The sequence below is a fragment of the Salmo trutta genome, chromosome 6, assembly GCF_901001165.1.
Source record: "Salmo trutta chromosome 6, fSalTru1.1, whole genome shotgun sequence".
Taxonomy (NCBI): Eukaryota; Metazoa; Chordata; class Actinopteri; order Salmoniformes; family Salmonidae; genus Salmo; species Salmo trutta.
The window spans coordinates 58,567,118-58,584,905 of NC_042962.1; the positions used below are offsets into that span (position 1 = coordinate 58,567,118).

Sequence of the window (17,788 nt, forward strand, 5' to 3'; positions counted from 1 at the left end):
AATGTGCTATGAAGAGGTTACAAAGCATTGTAACACTTGTCAAAAACATCTAGAGTAGTGTTCAGTAGTGTAGAGTAGGTTAGAGTAGAGTAGTGTTCAGTAGTGTAGAGTAGTGTAGAGTAGAGTAGTGTTCAGTAGAGTAGAGTAGTGTTCAGTAGTGTAGAGTAGTGTTCAGTAGTGTAGAGTAGTGTAGAGTAGAGTAGTGTTCAGTAGAGTAGAGTAGTGTTCAGTAGAGTAGAGTAGTGTTCAGTAGTGTAGAGTAGTGTAGAGTAGAGTAGTGTTCAGTAGTGTAGAGTAGTGTTCAGTAGTGTAGAGTAGTGTAGAGTAGAGTAGTGTTCAGTAGTGTAGAATAGTGTTCAGTAGTGTAGTGTAGAGTAGTGTAGTGTTCAGTAGAGTAGTGTTCAGTAGGGTAGAGTAGTGTTCAGTAGAGTAGAGTAGTGTTCAGTAGAGTAGAGTAGTGTTCAGTAGTGTAGAGTAGTGTAGAGTAGAGTAGTGTTCAGTAGTGTAGAGTAGTGTTCAGTAGTGTAGTGTAGAGTAGTGTTCAGTAGTGTAGTGTAGAGTAGTGTTCAGTAGTGTAGTGTAGAGTAATGTTCAGTAGTGTAGAGTAGTGTTCAGTAGTGTAGAGTAGTGTTCAGTAGTGTAGTGTAGAGTAGTGTAGTGTTCAGTAGAGTAGTGTTCAGTAGGGTAGAGTAGTGTTCAGTAGAGTAGAGTAGTGTTCAGTAGAGTAGAGTAGTGTTCAGTAGTGTAGAGTAGTGTTCAGTAGTGTAGTGTAGAGTAGTGTTCAGTAGTGTAGAGTAGAGTAGTGTTCAGTAGAATAGAGTAGTGTTCAGTAGAGTGGAGTAGTGTTCAGTAAAGTGGAGTAGAGTAGTGTTCAGTAGAGTAGAGTAGTGTTCAGTAGAGTAGAGTAGTGTGCAGTAGAGTAGAGTAGAGTAGAGTTCAGTAGTGTAGTGTTCAGTAGAGTAGAGTAGTGTTCAGTAGAGTAGAATAGTGTTCAGTAGAGTAGAGTAGTGTTCAGTAGAGTAGAGTAGTGTTCAGTAGTGTAGAGTAGAGTAGTGTTCAGTTGAGTAGAGTAGTGTTCAGTAGAGTAGAGTAGTGTTCAGTAGAGTGGAGTAGAGTAGTTTTCAGTAAAGTAGTGTTCAGTAGAGTAGAGTAGAATTGAGTTCAGTAGAGTAGTGTTCAGTAGAGTAGAGTAGAATAGAGTTCAGTAGAGTAGAGTAGTGTGCAGTAGAGTAGAGTAGTGTGCAGTAGAGTAGAGTATTGTTCAGTAGAGTAGAGTAGTGTTGAGTATTGTTCAGTAGAGTAGTGTAGAGTAGAGTAGTGTTCAGTAGAGTAGAGTAGTGTTCAGTAGAATAGAGTAGAGTAGTGTTCAGTAGTGTAGAGTAGAGTAGTGTAGAGTAGAGTAGTGTAGAGTAGAGTATTGTTCAGTAGAGTAGAGTAGTGTTCAGTAGAGTAGAGTAGTGTTCAGTAGAGTAGAGTAGTGTTCAGTAGAATAGAGTAGAGTAGTGTTCAGTAGTGTAGAGTAGAGTAGTGTAGAGTAGAGTATTGTTCAGTAGAGTAGAGTAGTGTTCAGTAGAGTGACCTTCTCCCTTACCTCACCTCGCTCATCAACTCATCCTTGACCGCTGGCTACGTCCCTTCCGTCTTCAAGAGAGCGAGAGTTGCACCCCTTCTCAAAAAACCTACACTCGATCCCTCCGATGTCAACAACTACAGACCAGTATCCCTTCTGTCTTTTCTCTCCAAAACTCTTGAACGTGCCGTCCTTGGCCAGCTCTCTTGCTATCTCTCTCAGAATGACCTTCTTGATCCAAATCAGTCAGGTTTCAAGACTGGTCATTCAACTGAGACTGCTCTTCTCTGTGTCACGGAGGCTCTCCGCACTGCTAAAGCTAACTCTCTCTCCTCTGCTCTCATCCTTCTAGACCTATCTGCTGCCTTTGATACTGTGAACCATCAGATCCTCCTCTCCACCCTCTCCGAGTTGGGCATCTCCGGTGCGGCTCACTCTTGGATTGCGTCCTACCTGACAGGTCGCTCCTACCAGGTGGTGTGGCGAGAATCCGTCTCCGCACCACTTGCTCTCACCACTGGTGTCCCCCAGGGCTCAGTTCTAGGCCCTCTCCTATTCTCGCTATAAACCAAGTCACTTGGCTCTGTCATATCCTCACATGGTCTCTCCTATCATTGCTACGCAGAAGACACACAATTAATCTTCTGATAACCAGGTGGCGAATCGCATCTCTGCATGTCTGGCAGACATATCAGTCTGGATGACGGATCACCACCTCAAGCTGAACCTCGGCAAGACGGAGCTGCTCTTCCTCCCGGGGAAGGACTGCCCGTTCCATGATCTCGCCATCACGGTTGACAACTCCATTGTGTCCTCCTCCCAGAGTGCTAAGAGCCTTGGCGTGACCCTGGACAACACCCTGTCGTTCTCCGCTAACATCAAGGCGGTGACCCGATCCTGTAGGTTCAGGCTCTACAACATTTGCAGAGTACGTCCCTGTCTCACACAGGAAGTGGCGCAGGTCCTAATCCAGGCACTTGTCATCTCCCGTCTGGATTACTGCAACTCGCTATTGGCGTGGCTCCCTGCCTGTGCCATTAAACCTCTACAACTCATCCAGAACGCCGCAGCCTGTCTGGTGTTCAACCTTCCCAAGTTCTCTCACGTCAGCCCGCTCCTCTGCACACTCCACTGGCTTCCAGTTGAAGCTTGCATCCGCTACAAGTCCATGGTGCTTGCCTACGGAGCTGTGAGGGGAACGGCACCTCCGTACCTTCAGGCTCTGATCAGTCCCTACACCCAAAGAAGGGCACTGCGTTCATCCACCTCTGGCCTGCTCGCCTCCCTACCTCTGCGGAAGCACAGTTCCCGCTCAGCCCAGTCAAAACTGTTCGCGGCTCTGGCACCCCAATGGTGGAACAAGCTCCCTCACGACGCCAGGACAGCAGAGTCAATCACCACCTTCCGGAGACACCTGAAACCCCACCTCTTTAAGGAATACCTGGGATAGGATAAAGTAATCCTTCTAACCCCCCCTACCCTCCCCCCCCAAAAAAGATATAGATGTACTATTGTAAAGTGGTTGTTCCACTGGATATCATAAGGTGAATGCACCAATTTGTAAGTCGCTCTGGATAAGAGCGTCTGCTAAATGACATAAATGTAAATGTAGAGTAGAGTAGAGTAGTGTTCATTAGAGTAGAGTAGTGTTCAGTAGAGTAGAGTAGAGTAGTGTTCAGTAGTGTAGAGTAGAGTAGAGTAGTGTTCAGTAGTGTAGAGTATTGTAGAGTAGAGTAGAGTAGAGTAGAGTAGAGTAGAGTAGAGTAGAGTAGAGTAGAGTAGAGTAGTGTTCAGTAGTGTAGAGTAGAGTAGTGTTAAGTAGAATAGTGTAGTGTACTGTAGAGTAGAGTAGAGTTCAGTAGAATAGTGTAGTGTACTGTAGAGTAGAGTTCAGTAGTGTAGAGTAGAGGATATGCAGAGTGTTTTGGGGTAGCCTGCCCCTGCTGTATATCTCTCTGCCCTCTGGCTCCATCTAAATAGTAGACAGAGATACACAGGGGCCCTATATATCCAGATAGAGATACACAGTGGCCCTATATATCCAGACAGAGATACACAGAGACCCTATATATCCAGACAGAGATACACAGTGGCCCTATATATCCAGACAGAGATGCACAGAGACCCTATAGATCCAGACAGAGATATACAGAGGCCCTATATATCCAAACAGAGATACACAGGGGCCCTATAGATCCAGACAGAGATATACAGAGGCCCTGTAGATTGAGTAAGCCTCAAAAGGCTGATCCCTCAAGGTTCTGGTTTCCATGGCAGGCGTTGTCGTGGTGAGGGAGACCCTTGTGGGGCACACTGGGCACTAGGCAGTCAACACTTTACAGAGATCAGGGGGTTGTAGCTAGAGGAGGACATGCCAATACAGAGTGGAGGGCTGACTCCCGTACTGCTACTAATAAGGGTGCAGGACAAGTCTAGTGCCAAGATGAGAGTGTGAGAGCCTGTGTATCCGGGTGTCCAGGAAACAACTCCTTACAAGTCCCACAATACTTATTTTGTACGCCCAATTCCAACCTGGCCAGCATCCAAAGGCCACACACGCACGCTCGCTCGCTCGCACGCACACACACACACACAGCTGCTGTGTTAAAACGGTCTTACAAAAAAGCCTGCAGGAATGTCGTGTAACGTTGCAGTGCATTCAGACCCTCCCATCTGGTCCTGTGTTTCACACTGGCTTAATAGAGGGACTCTCTGTGCACTTCCACCGAATCAGAGCTTCTCTCTCTCACTCACACACACACACACACACACACACACACACACACACACACACACACACACACACACACACACACACACACACACAGATGAGAGGTCTTCATCCTGAGGTATTGGGAAGCGCCGGACTCTGAGCAGAAATTTGCCCTAAATCCCCAGGGAGTCGACAGGAAGGAGTTATTTCCATGTTGCATGCTGGTTTCCCCCAAACCTTTCCACAACATTTTACCAAAAAACCCATTCACATATAAAAAGCATGACATTGCCTATCAAGTGGTTGCGAAACTCGATATGAGTGATATAGTGAACAATGTGGGGACGACCAACAAAGGGGTTCATTCACTGTTGAATGAGAGGCCAGCCGCTTTCCACATCTACTGCTGTCTGTTGAATGAGAGGCCAGCCGCTTTCCACATCTACTGCTGTCTGTTGAATGAGAGGCCAGCCGCTTTCCACATCTACTGCTGTCTGTTGAATGAGAGGCCAGCCGCTTTCCACATCTACTGCTGTCTGTTGAGAGGCCAGCCGCTTTCCACATCTACTGCTGTCTGTTGAATGAGAGGCCAGCCGCTTTCCACATCTACTGCTGTCTGTTGAATGAGAGGCCAGCCGCTTTCCACATCTAACTGCTGTCCGGTTGAATGAGAGCCAGCCGCTTTCCACATCTACTGCTGTCTGTTGAATGAGAGGCCAGCCGCTTTCCACATCTACTGCTGTCTGTTGAATGAGAGGCCAGCCGCTTTCCACATCTCTGCTGTCTGTTGAATGAGAGGCCAGCCGCTTTCCACATCTACTGCTGTCCTGTTGAATGAGAGGCCAGCCGCTTTCCCACATCTACTGCTGTCTGTTGAATGAGAGGCCAGCCGCTTTCCACATTTACTGCTGTCTGTTGAATGAGAGGCCAGCCGCTTTTCCCACATCTACTGCTGTCTGTTGAATGAGAGGCCAGCCGCTTTCCACATCTACGCGGTCTGTTGGAAATGAGAGGCCAGCCCGCTTTCCACATCTACTGCTGTCCGGTGATGAGAGGCCAGCCGCTTTCCACATCTACTGCTGTCTGTTGATGAGAGGCCAGCCGCTTTCCACATCTACTGCTGTCTGTTGAATGAGAGGCCAGCCGCTTTCCACATTTACTGCTGTCTGTTGAATGAGAGGCCAGCCGCTTTCCACATCTACTGCTGTCTGTTGAATGAGAGGCCAGCCGCTTTCCACATCTACTGCTGTCTGTTGAATGAGAGGCCAGCCGCTTTCCACATCTACTGCTGTCTGTTGAATGAGAGGCCAGCCGCTTTTCCACATCTACTGCTGTCTGTTGAATGAGAGGCCAGCCGCTTTCCACATCTACTGCTGTCTGTTGAATGAGAGGCCAGCCGCTTTCCACATTCTACTGCTGTCTGTTGAATGAGAGGCCAGCCGCTTTCCACATACTACTGCCTGTCTGTTGAATGAGAGGCCAGCGCTTTCCACATATACTGCTGTCTGTTGAATGAAGAGGCCAGCCGCTTTCCACATCTTACTGCTGTCTGTTGAATGAGAGGCAGCCGCTTTCCACATCTACTGCTGTCTGTTGAATGAGAGGCCAGCCGCTTTCCACATCTACTGCTGTCTGTTGAATGAGAGGCCAGCCGCTTTCCACATCTACTGCTGTCTGTTGAATGAGAGGCCAGCCGCTTTCCACATTCTACTGCTGTCTGTTGAATGAGAGGCCAGCCGCTTTCCACATCTACTGCTGTCTGTTGAATGAGAGGCCAGCCGCTTTCCACATCTACTGCTGTCTGTTGAATGAGAGGCCAGCCGCTTTCCACATCTACTGCTGTCTGTTGAATGAGAGGCCAGCCGCTTTCCACATCTACTGCTGTCTGTTGAATGAGAGGCCAGCCGCTTTCCACATCTACTGCTGTCCTGTTGAATGAGAGGCCAGCCGCTTTCCACATTCTACTGCTGTCTGTTGAATGAGAGGCCAGCCGCTTTCCACATCTACTGCTGTCTGTTGAATGAGAGGCCAGCCGCTTTCCACATCTACTGCTGTCTGTTGAATGAGAGGCCAGCCGCTTTCCACATCTACTGCTGTCTGTTGAATGAGAGGCCAGCCGCTTTCCACATCTACTGCTGTCTGTTGAATGAGAGGCCAGCCGCTTTCCACATCTACTGCTGTCTGTTGAATGAGAGGCCAGCCGCTTTCCACATTTACTGCTGTCTGTTGAATGAGAGGCCAGCCGCTTTCCACATCTACTGCTGTCTGTTGAATGAGAGGCCAGCCGCTTTCCACATCTACTGCTGTCTGTTGAATGAGAGGCCAGCCGCTTTCCACATCTACTGCTGTCTGTTGAATGAGAGGCCAGCCGCTTTCCACATCTTCCCAAGCAGGATATTTACTGCTGTCTGTTGAATGAGAGGCCAGCCGCTTTCCACATCTACTGCTGTCTGTTGAATGAGAGGCCAGCCGCTTTCCACATCTTACCCAAGCAGGATATTTACTGCTGTCTGTTGAATGAGAGGCCAGCCGCTTTCCACATCTTACCCAAGCAGGATATTTACTGCTGTCTGTTGAATGAGAGGCCAGCCGCTTTCCACATCTTACCCAAGCAGGATATTTACTGCTGTCTGTTGAATGAGAGGCCAGCCGCTTTCCACATCTTACCCAAGCAGGATATTTACTGCTGTCTGTTGAATGAGAGGCCAGCCGCTTTCCACATCTTACCCAAGCAGGATATTTACTGCTGTCTGTGGACTGTTGCAGAGGGCTAGCGAAAACAAGCAGCGCTGCTTAGCCTCCAACATCTGGAAGCCATAAAGGCTGAATGGCTACGGTAGGCTATTTACACTAGGCTAAGTAACAGCAGGGCCTGGGGCCATAGATCCTGGGAGCTAGACTCATTAGAGGTTTCTTACCCACCAGTGGACTGGGGGCACTAACAGGACCAAGACAGGACCTCCTGTCACTCTCCTTCTCTCTCTCTCTCTGCTGTCACTCTCCTTCTCCTCTCTCTCTCTGCTGTCACTCTCCTTCTCCTCTCTCTCTCTGCTGTCACTCTCCTTCTCCTCTCTCTCTCTGCTGTCACTCTCCTTCTCCTCTCTCTCTCTGCTGTTACTCTCCTTCTCCTCTCTCTCTCTGCTGTCACTCTCCTTCTCCTATCTCTCTCTGCTGTCACTCTCCTTCTCCTCTCTCTCTCTGCTGTCACTCTCCTTCTCCTATCTCTCTCTGCTGTCACTCTCCTTCTCCTCTCTCTCTCTGCCGTCACTCTCCTTCTCCTATCTCTCTCTGCTGTCACTCTCCTTCTCCTCTCTCTCTCTGCTGTCACTCTCCTTCTCCTCTCTCTCTCTGCTGTCACTCTCCTTCTCCTCTCTCTCTGCCGTTACTCTCCTTCTCCTCTCTCTCTCTGCTGTTACTCTCCTTCTCCTCTCTCTCTCTGCTGTCACTCTCCTTCTCTCTCTCTCTGCTGTCACTGTCCTCTCTCACTCTCCTCTTCCTCTCCTACCACTCTCCTCTTCTCCTCTCCTCTCCTCCTGTCCTACCACTCTCCTCTTCTCCTCTCCTCTCCTGTCCTACCACTCTCCTCTTCTCCTGTCCTCTCTCTCTCCTACCACTCTCCTCTTCTCCTCTCCTCTCCTCCTGTCCTATCACTCTCCTCTTCTCTTCTCCTCTCCTCTCCTCCTGTCCTACCACTCTCCTCTTCTCCTCTCCTCTCTCTCTCCTATCACTCTCCTCTTCTCCTCTCCTCTCCTCCTGTCCTATCACTCTCCTCTTCTCCTCTCCTCTCCTCTCTCTCCTACCACTCTCCTCTTCTCCTCTCCTCTCCTCCTGTCCTACCACTCTCCTCTTCTCCTCTCCTCTCTCTCTCCTATCACTCTCCTCTTCTCCTCTCCTCTCTCTCCTACCACTCTCCTCTTCTCCTCTCCTCTCTCTCTCCTACCACTCTCCTCTTCTCCTCTCCTCTCTCTCTCCTATCACTCTCCTCTTCTCCTCTCTCTCTCCTATTCTCCTCTCCTCTCTCTCCTATCACTCTCCTCTTCTCCTCTCCTCTCCTCTCCTCTCCTCTCCTCTCCTCTCCTCTCCTCTCCTCTCCTCCTGTCCTACCACTCTCCTCTCCTCTCCTCCTGTCCTATCACTCTCCTTTCCATGTGTTTTCTTGATGAGAGTCTGGAGGAACCAGTTCCTAAAATAGAAACACATATTGTGAAGAATGTGTTAATGAGCAGTTGTCTGCATGTTTGTGCTCTAACGGAGAGGTCTGGAAGGAGGACACACTGAAGCCACAGAGGATGTCATCACAAAGATAAATCCACAGTAGGACATACAGTACATTGTCCTATACACCCCAGTAGGACATACAGTACATAGTCCTATAGACCCCAGTAGGACATACAGTACATTGTCCTATACACCCCAGTAGGACATACAGTACATCGTCCTATAGACCCCAGTAGGACATACAGTACATCGTCCTATAGACCCCAGTAGGACATACAGTACATAGTCCTATAGACCCCAGTAGGACATACAGTACATCGTCCTATAGACCCCAGTAGGGCATACAGTACATCGTCCTATAGACCCCAGTAGGGCATACAGTACATCGTCCTATAGACCCCAGTAGGACATACAGTACATCGTCCTATAGACCCCAGTAGGACATACAGTACATCGTCCTATAGACCCCAGTAGGACATACAGTACATCGTCCTATAGACCCCAGTAGGACATACAGTACATCGTCCTATAGACCCCAGTAGGACATACAGTACATCGTCCTATAGACCCCAGTAGGACATACAGTACATAGTCCTATAGGGCCCAGTAGGACATACAGTACATTGTCCTATACACCCCAGTAGGACATACAGTACATCGTCCTATAGACCCCAGTAGGACATACAGTACATCGTCCCATAGACCCCAGTAGGACATACAGTACATCGTCCTATAGACCCCAGTAGGACATAGAGTACATCGTCCTATAGACCCCAGTAGGGCATAGAGTACATCGTCCTATAGGGCCCAGTAGGACATACAGTACATAGTCCTATAGACCCCAGTAGGGCATAGAGTACATCGTCCTATAGGGCCCAGTAGGACATACAGTACATCGTCCTATACACCCCAGTAGGACATACAGTACATTGTCCTATACACCCCAGTAGGGCATACAGTACATCGTCCTATAGGGCCCAGTAGGACATACAGTACATTGTCCTATAGACCCCAGTAGGACATAGAGTACATCGTCCTATAGACCCCAGTAGGGCATAGAGTACATCGTCCTATAGGGCCCAGTAGGACATACAGTACATAGTCCTATAGGGCCCAGTAGGACATACAGTACATCGTCCTATAGACCCCAGTAGGACATACAGTACATTGTCCTATAGACCCCAGTAGGACATAGAGTACATCGTCCTATAGGGCCCAGTAGGACATACAGTACATTGTCCTATAGACCCCAGTAGGACATAGAGTACATCGTCCTATAGGGCCCAGTAGGACATACAGTACATTGTCCTATAGACCCCAGTAGGACATACAGTACATCGTCCTATAGACCACAGTAGGACATAGAGTACATCGTCCTATAGGGCCCAGTAGGACATACAGTACATTGTCCTATAGACCCCAGTAGGACATACAGTACATCGTCCTATAGACCCCAGTAGGACATACAGTACATTGTCCTATAGAACCCAGTAGGACATACAGTACATCGTCCTATAGGGCCCAGTAGGACATAGAGTACATCGTCCTATAGACCCCAGTAGGGCATACAGTACATAGTCCTATAGAACCCAGTAGGATACAGTACATAGTCCTATAGACCCCAGTAGGACATACAGTACATCGTCCTATAGACCCCAGTAGGACATACAGTACATAGTCCTATAGAACCCAGTAGGATACAGTACATAGTCCTATAGACCCCAGTAGGACATACAGTACATCGTCCTATAGACCCCAGTAGGACATACAGTACATCGTCCTATAGACCCCAGTAGGATACAGTACATAGTCCTATAGACCCCAGTAGGACATACAGTACATCGTCCTATAGACCCCAGTAGGACATACAGTACATCGTCCTATAGACCCCAGTAGGGCATACAGTACATAGTCCTATAGACCCCAGTAGGACATACAGTACATCGTCCTATAGACCCCAGTAGGACATACAGTACATCGTCCTATAGAACCCAGTAGGACATACAGTACATCGTCCTATAGACCCCAGTAGGACATACAGTACATAGTCCTATAGACCCCAGTAGGACATACAGTACATAGTCCTATAGACCCCAGTAGGACATACAGTACATCGTCCTATAGACCCCAGTAGGACATACAGTACATAGTCCTATAGACCCCAGTAGGACATACAGTACATCGTCCTATAGACCCCAGTAGGACATACAGTACATAGTCCTATAGACCCCAGTAGGACATACAGTACATCGTCCTATAGACCCCAGTAGGACATACAGTACATCGTCCTATAGACCCCAGTAGGACATACAGTACATAGTCCTATAGACCCCAGTAGGACATACAGTACATCGTCCTATAGACCCCAGTAGGACATACAGTACATCGTCCTATAGACCCCAGTAGGACATACAGTACATAGTCCTATAGACCACAGTAGGACATACAGTACATCGTCCTATAGACCCCAGTAGGACATACAGTACATAGTCCTATAGAACCCAGTAGGACAGGTCAAATGACATTGGTAACGGGTAATATGACATTGGTAACGGGTAATATGACATTGGTAACGGGTAATATGACATTGGTAACAGGTCATATGACATTGGTAACGGGTAATATGACATTGGTAACAGGTAATATGACATTGGTAACGGGTAATATGACATTGGTAACAGGTCATATGACATTGGTAACGGGTAATATGACATTGGTAACAGGTAATATGACATTGGTAACGGGTAATATGACATTGGTAACGGGTAATATGACATTGGTAACGGGTAATATGACATTGGTAACGGGTAATATGACATTGGTAACGGGTAATATGACATTGGTAACGGGTAAATGACATTGGTAACGGGTAATATGACATTGGTAACGGGTAATATGACATTGGTAACGGGTAATATGACATTGGTAACGGGTAATATGACATTGGTAACGGGTAATATGACATTGGTAACGGGTAATATGACATTGGTAACGGGTAATATGACATTGGTAACAGGTAATATGACATTGGTAACGGGTAATATGACATTGGTAACGGGTAATATGACATTGGTAACGGGTAATATGACATTGGTAACAGGTAATATGACATTGGTAACAGGTAATATGACATTGGTAACGGGTAATATGACATTGGTAACGGGTAATATGACATTGGTAACAGGTAATATGACATTGGTAACGGGTAATATGACATTGGTAACAGGTAATATGACATTGGTAACGGGTATTATGACATTGGTAACGGGTAATATGACATTGGTAACGGGTAATATGACATTGGTAACAGGTAATATGACATTGGTAACGGGTAATATGACATTGGTAAACGGGTAATTATGACTTGGTAACAGGTAATATGACATTGGTAACAGGTAATATGACCTTGGTAACGGGTTAACATTGGTACGGTAATGACATTGGTAACGGGTAATATGACATTGGTAAAAGGTAATATGACATTGGTTAACGGTAATATGACATTGGTAACGGGTAATATGACATTGGTAACGGGTATATGACAATTGGTAACGGGTAAATATGACATTGGTAACAGGTAATATGACATTGGTAACGGTAATATGACATTGGTAACGGGTAATATGCATTGGTAACGGGTATATGACATTGGTAACCGGGTAATATGACATTGGTAACGGTAATATGACATTGGTAACGGGTAATATGACATTGGTAACGGGTAATATGACACTGGTAACGGTAATATGACATAGGTAACGGGTAATATGACATTGGTAACGGGTAATATGACATTGGTAACAGGTAATATGACATTGGTAACAGGTAATATGACATTGGTAACAGGTAATATGACATTGGTAACGGGTAATATGACATTGGTAACGGGTAATATATGTATTGTGTGTAGATGTTGAATGTGTAATTTACAGTAGTGTGTAATTTACAGTTGAGTGTGTAATTTACAGTTGATTGTGTAATTTACAGTTGATTGTGTAATTTACAGTTGATTGTGTAATTGACAGTCTTATTTTGGTTAGGGGTTCTATTCAGTGTGTCTAAGACTATGTTCCTCAAGCTTATCCTATTCTATCCTATCCTGAAGAGCATTCTGCATGTAGATAAATTTGAAGTGTGTTGACGTGATTTGAAGTGCCCTTAATGGGAGTGTGTCGCCTCGTGTGTGTTCTAGTGTGTGTCCTATTGTGTGTCCTAGTGTGTGTTCTAATAGGTGTCCTAGTGGGTGTTCTAATGGGTGTCCTAGTGTGTGTCCTAGTGTGTGTTCTAATGGGTGTCCTAGTGTGTTTTCTAATGGGTGTCCTAGTGTGTGTCCTAGTGTGTGTTCTAATGGGTGTCCTAGTGTGTGTTCTAATGGGTGTCCTAGTGTGTGTTCTAATGGGTGTCCTAGTGGGTGTTCTAATGGGTGTCCTAGTGTGTTTTCTAATGGGTGTCCTAGTGTGTGTCCTAGTGGGTGTTCTAATGGGTGTCCTAGTGTGTTTTCTAATGGGTGTCCTAGTGTGTGTCCTAGTGTGTGTCGTAGTGTGTTTTCTAATGGGTGTCCTAGTGTGTGTCCTAGTGTGTGTCGTAGTGTGTGTCCTAATGAGGGTCCTAGTGTGTGTTCTAATGGGTGTCCTAGTGTGTGTTCTAGTGTGTGTTCTAATGGGTGTTCAAATGGGTGTCCTAGTGTGTGTTCTAATGGGTGTCCTAGTGTGTGTCCTAGTGTGTGTCCTAGTGTGTGTCCTAGTGTGTGTTCTTGTGGGTGTTCTAATGGGTGTCCTAGTGTGTGTCCTAGTGTGTGTTCTAATGGGTGTTCTAATGGGTGTTCTAATGGGTGTCCTAGTGTGTGTTCTAATGGGTGTTCTAATGGGTGTCCTAGTGTGTGTTCTAGTGTGTGTCCTAGTGTGTGTCCTAGCGTGTGTCCTAGTGTGTGTTCTTGTGTGTGTCCTAGTGTGTGTCCTAGTGTATGTCCTAGCGTGTGTCCTAGTGTGTGTTCTTGTGTGTCCTAGCATGTGTCCTAGTGTGTGTCCTAGTGTGTGTCCTAGTGTGTGTCCTAGCGTGTGTCCTAGTGTGTGTTCTTGTGTGTGTCCTAGTGTGTGTCCTAGCGTGTGTCCTAGTGTGTGTTCTTGTGTGTGTCCTAGCGTGTGTCCTAGCGTGTGTCCTAGCGTGTGTCCTAGCGTGTGTTCTAGTGTGTGTCCTCTGTGATATGGGAAGGGGACAGCTCTGTGATGCACTGTGACATGGGCTGACAGGAGTGATTGGGCAGAGTGGCTTCTAGGGAGGGGAGAGTCTTGGTCACCCACAGCCAGGGTCTTAGCCCTGACTCTGTCTGTGGTCTAACTGGCTTCCTATTCCCTATACTCCTCACTGTGTTTTTTCATTGTTCCCCTCTAATCAGAGACTGATTAAGACCTGGGACACTAAGTGGATGGTATAAATGATCCGGTAGAACAGAAAACCAGCAGGCTCCGGACCTCATAGGGTAAGAGTTGAATACCCCGGTGCTATACAGTGCACTACTTTTGACCAGGGCCTATAGGGCTCTGGGTCAAAAGTAGTGCACTATGAGGAGATTAGAAATATGCTGCCATTTGGGCCACAGCGTCTGGGTCTGCCTTGCCTGCTGTACAGTTAGTTAGAGCTGAGCTTCAGTGAGGCTACAGGCAGGGGAGACGATAGGGCTGGCTGTGAGACAAAAGTTCACAAGTTCATATCATACACTCAATAATGCACTGACGGATCAATGTGAGGGCTATTATGGGTCAAAACTCAAAATGAAACAGTCCCCATTTCAACACCTGTCCCTACAGTAGGACACAATGTTTGGGTATGTAGAGTACAACAATATGCATGTCACGCACAGCCATATCCTTCCTTCCTTCCTTCCTTCCTTCCTTCCTTCCTTCCTTCCTTCCTTCCTTCCTTCCTTCCTTCCTTCCTTCCTTCCTTCCTTCCTTCCTTCCTTCCTTCCTTCCTTCCTTCCTTCCTTCCTTCCTGTCTGTCTGTCTGTCTGTCTGTCTGTCTGTCTGTCTGTCTGTCTGTCTGTCTGTCTGTCTGTCTGTGTGTGTGTGTGTGTGTGTGTGTGTGTGTGTGTGTGTGTGTGTGTGTGTGTGTGTGTGTGTGTCCGTCCTAGCTGGAGGTCAGTAGACCGGCTGGTCTGTTAGACATGTGAGAATTAGCTTAGACTCCACAGACAGCTCAGACACCCTGAGACTTAATCACACATTAAACCACCCCACAGCCACCTCTCATTAGACGCCTGTAGAGAGGCCATGTTCACACACATACACGACTGCACCGTGTCTTACTAGAGGTCATCACAGTTAGAAAAGTCTATTGATGATAGACTCAACAGTGTAATGTGGCTAAAGTATCTCCCTCTGTCAGTGTACAGGTGGTCTGGTTGGAGTTAGCCAACAACCCTGCTTGCATGTGGGCTCTCTCTCATCAAACACTCAAAAGCCACCGAGAGAGAGAGAGAGGCAGAAAGAGAGAGAGAGGCAGAAAGAGAGAGAGAGACTACAGAGAACTAGTGTCCCCTGCACTTTGGCACTGCAAACCACTATTCCCAATCTGCATTACAAAAGCTAAACGCACACTAGCGTCAAGTCTGTTTGCAAACTCCTACAGTACAAATAGACCTATGAAGGGTTTTTCAATCCAAACAAAACTTCTACCCTGGAAAATGAAGTCTCCCGAGCCAAGTGTGCATGTTTGACATAACCAGAGCTGATGTGTGTATCCATTTCCCACGTGGCACTCGAGACAGACTCAGTTTCCCAGGCTTGCAACAGCAAAGTGTGGAGAAGATTGAAACTGAACCACCGTTGGGGCTCCTCAGGGCTCAGTCAGAGTACCGCTCAAGGTTGTGATTAAGGTCATTTCAATTACCGTTCCTGTGATTACAGTTACCCCAATCTAGGCTGACAGAATAACGTCCATACAGGAGAGATGGGGGACCAGGATACACACGTCCAGTGTGTACTCACTAATGTACTTTGTCAAACCCCATTTGGCTTGGACTGAGCACCCGCTAATCTCTAGATAGAAGACATTGAGGAGGAGTGTTACTAGCGTAGGGGGTCAAAGGTAGCCTGGTTAACAGACTGAAGGATAGTTTAACCAGGAAAGGTCCAAGCTGTTTCTGGGTGTCCAACCCAAACCATATTGTGTATTACTGATAAATGTTTATTTTATGATTTATTCACCTTTGTTTCATCATCTATACTGTACTGTAACATCTACAGTATTCACACAGTAACATTCACAGCGTTTTCATTTGGTTCCCATAACACATCCATGTTTTCCAGAGGTATTGATCAGTAGGCAGGCCTATACCGTACGTGTACCTTAATATCCTACTATACAATACAGAATGTTTTATGTGGACATTAAATCCCCACAGACCCTATATTATACACAGGAGTGTTCTCACATTCAGACATGGGAACTCAAACGTCTCTGTACTCCAAGATGTAAAGACCTTGCAAGACCAGGCGTTTAGATCAGAGAATGCATAGCAGCACTATAGCACTTCAATCAGACTCCAGTCAGGCCAGAGTAATGGAAACAGAGACCGAATGAGATCAGTATCTACTGTAAAGTGTCAGGACATCAAACTGAGGTATAGATGTTTTCATCTATTAGCTGTACTGGCTGCAGACACTGGCCTGTTACAGGGGATTCACAAAGAGCACAGAATCACAATGTAATAATGTGGAATTGGCTCAATATTGGAAATATGATGTCCAATGCTGCTATTTGATTCACATAACATTATATGAACTAAGTCTAGGCACTGCCCAGTATTTAGAGGGAAAATAGGTGTGTTTTTTAATAAATACATGTTAATATGTCCTGTATATTGTAGATGTACTTATTACATCAATACTCAGAGGAGTCTAGCTGCTGTCTAGGGTTGGCACCTGGCAATGCAGAAGTATTTGTCTGGGTGTGCTTTTTCAGAAGCTCTCACTCAGATCTGAGTTTTTCAGATGCTTGATATTGTTTATTGCTGTGAAACGTCAAAATGTAAAAATGACCACACCTCTTTCATTGTTAACAATTGCAATGCATATTGACGGGGTTTGTGGGGCATTGGTTTCGACTGCAGTGCTGAATGCTGTAAGTAGGACTACACTGCAGGTCTCCTGTATATTCCGGTGTGGCTCCTAGACTCCATTCAAATCAGATCTAGAACACTGCTCCTGCCTATACGTCATGAAGAGTGAATAAACAATAAACAACGAATAACAAAGACATCACCAATAGGCCTATATTGCCATACAAAACCGTAGGCCTAGTTTAAATGTGGGATTAGGCAGAGAGTAGGCTATAGCAGGCTGGGGCGGTTACTGCAGTTATCCGCCAGAGCAGCCCCCGCACGGTTTCAGCACCATGCATGGTGGACCTGAACAATGGGCACAGCCCGCAGCCCCGGAGCGCTCACACGTTGACCAACAAAAATACTAACGGCCTTTTTATTACGCATTTTTATGAGACAAATAAACACTTAAAGGTGTGAGGTAACATTTAAAAAAATGAAGTAAAACGAGATGGTAGCAAAAAAGCAGACGAATGGACATGCCGACTAAGCCTTTCTCTCCTAAGGGTGAGTCTGATGTGCAAACCTTGTTCATTCTCAAAGGTAAAATACAGTAGTATTCTTACCAAGTTAACAAACAAGGTTGTCATTTTTAACTAGGATATAGCACAAACAGTTTAACACATGCCTTTCCTAAATGCGCAACAACTCGGATTAGAAGCCACCTTCAATGCTTTCAGTGATTCCGAGAACATCAAACTTTTTTTATCTAAACTAAATCAAGTGTGTTGAAAGTGCAATTCATTTAAATGTAATTAAAACATAATTAACCATGCTTTGCCTTTAAATTGAATAAATTCAATATCGTATTTCCCTTACCTGTTCGTGGCAAATGAACCGTATAAATAAATCCTTGGTGCGCTGTGCCTTGAGCCCTAGTGACAATGCAAAGAGATGTCGGTCTCTCTGACCCTTCCCACTGCGTTCAAATGCCGTAATTACATCAGTAGTGGCGCATTATTTGTATGCAACCAACGGTTGCAGGTTCTCGCTCCCACACACACGCACGCATGCGCACCCACGCACGCACACACACACACACACACACAGGTGGGGAGCTACATGTAAGAGGATGGATGGGCTTCTGTGAGTAGCTGCATTGCATTGCTCTGCTTACAGGGAGGGGTGCGCACTGAGTAGTGAGAGATTCAGGAGGGGAGAGAGGAGATGGGGTGGAGAGAGATGT

General features: G+C 46.4%; 1 long non-coding RNA gene across 1 annotated transcript in view; it reads right to left on the bottom strand.

The window, feature by feature from the left end:
- The window catches only part of LOC115196461 (uncharacterized), a 52,336-nt gene extending 34,811 nt beyond the window's left edge, over positions 1-17,525 (bottom strand). The window contains exon 1 of the long non-coding RNA XR_003878858.1: positions 17,422-17,525. This is a non-coding gene — a long non-coding RNA (uncharacterized LOC115196461). The remainder of the gene's footprint in view (positions 1-17,421) is intronic.
- Between the last annotated feature and the right edge of the window lie 263 nt (positions 17,526-17,788).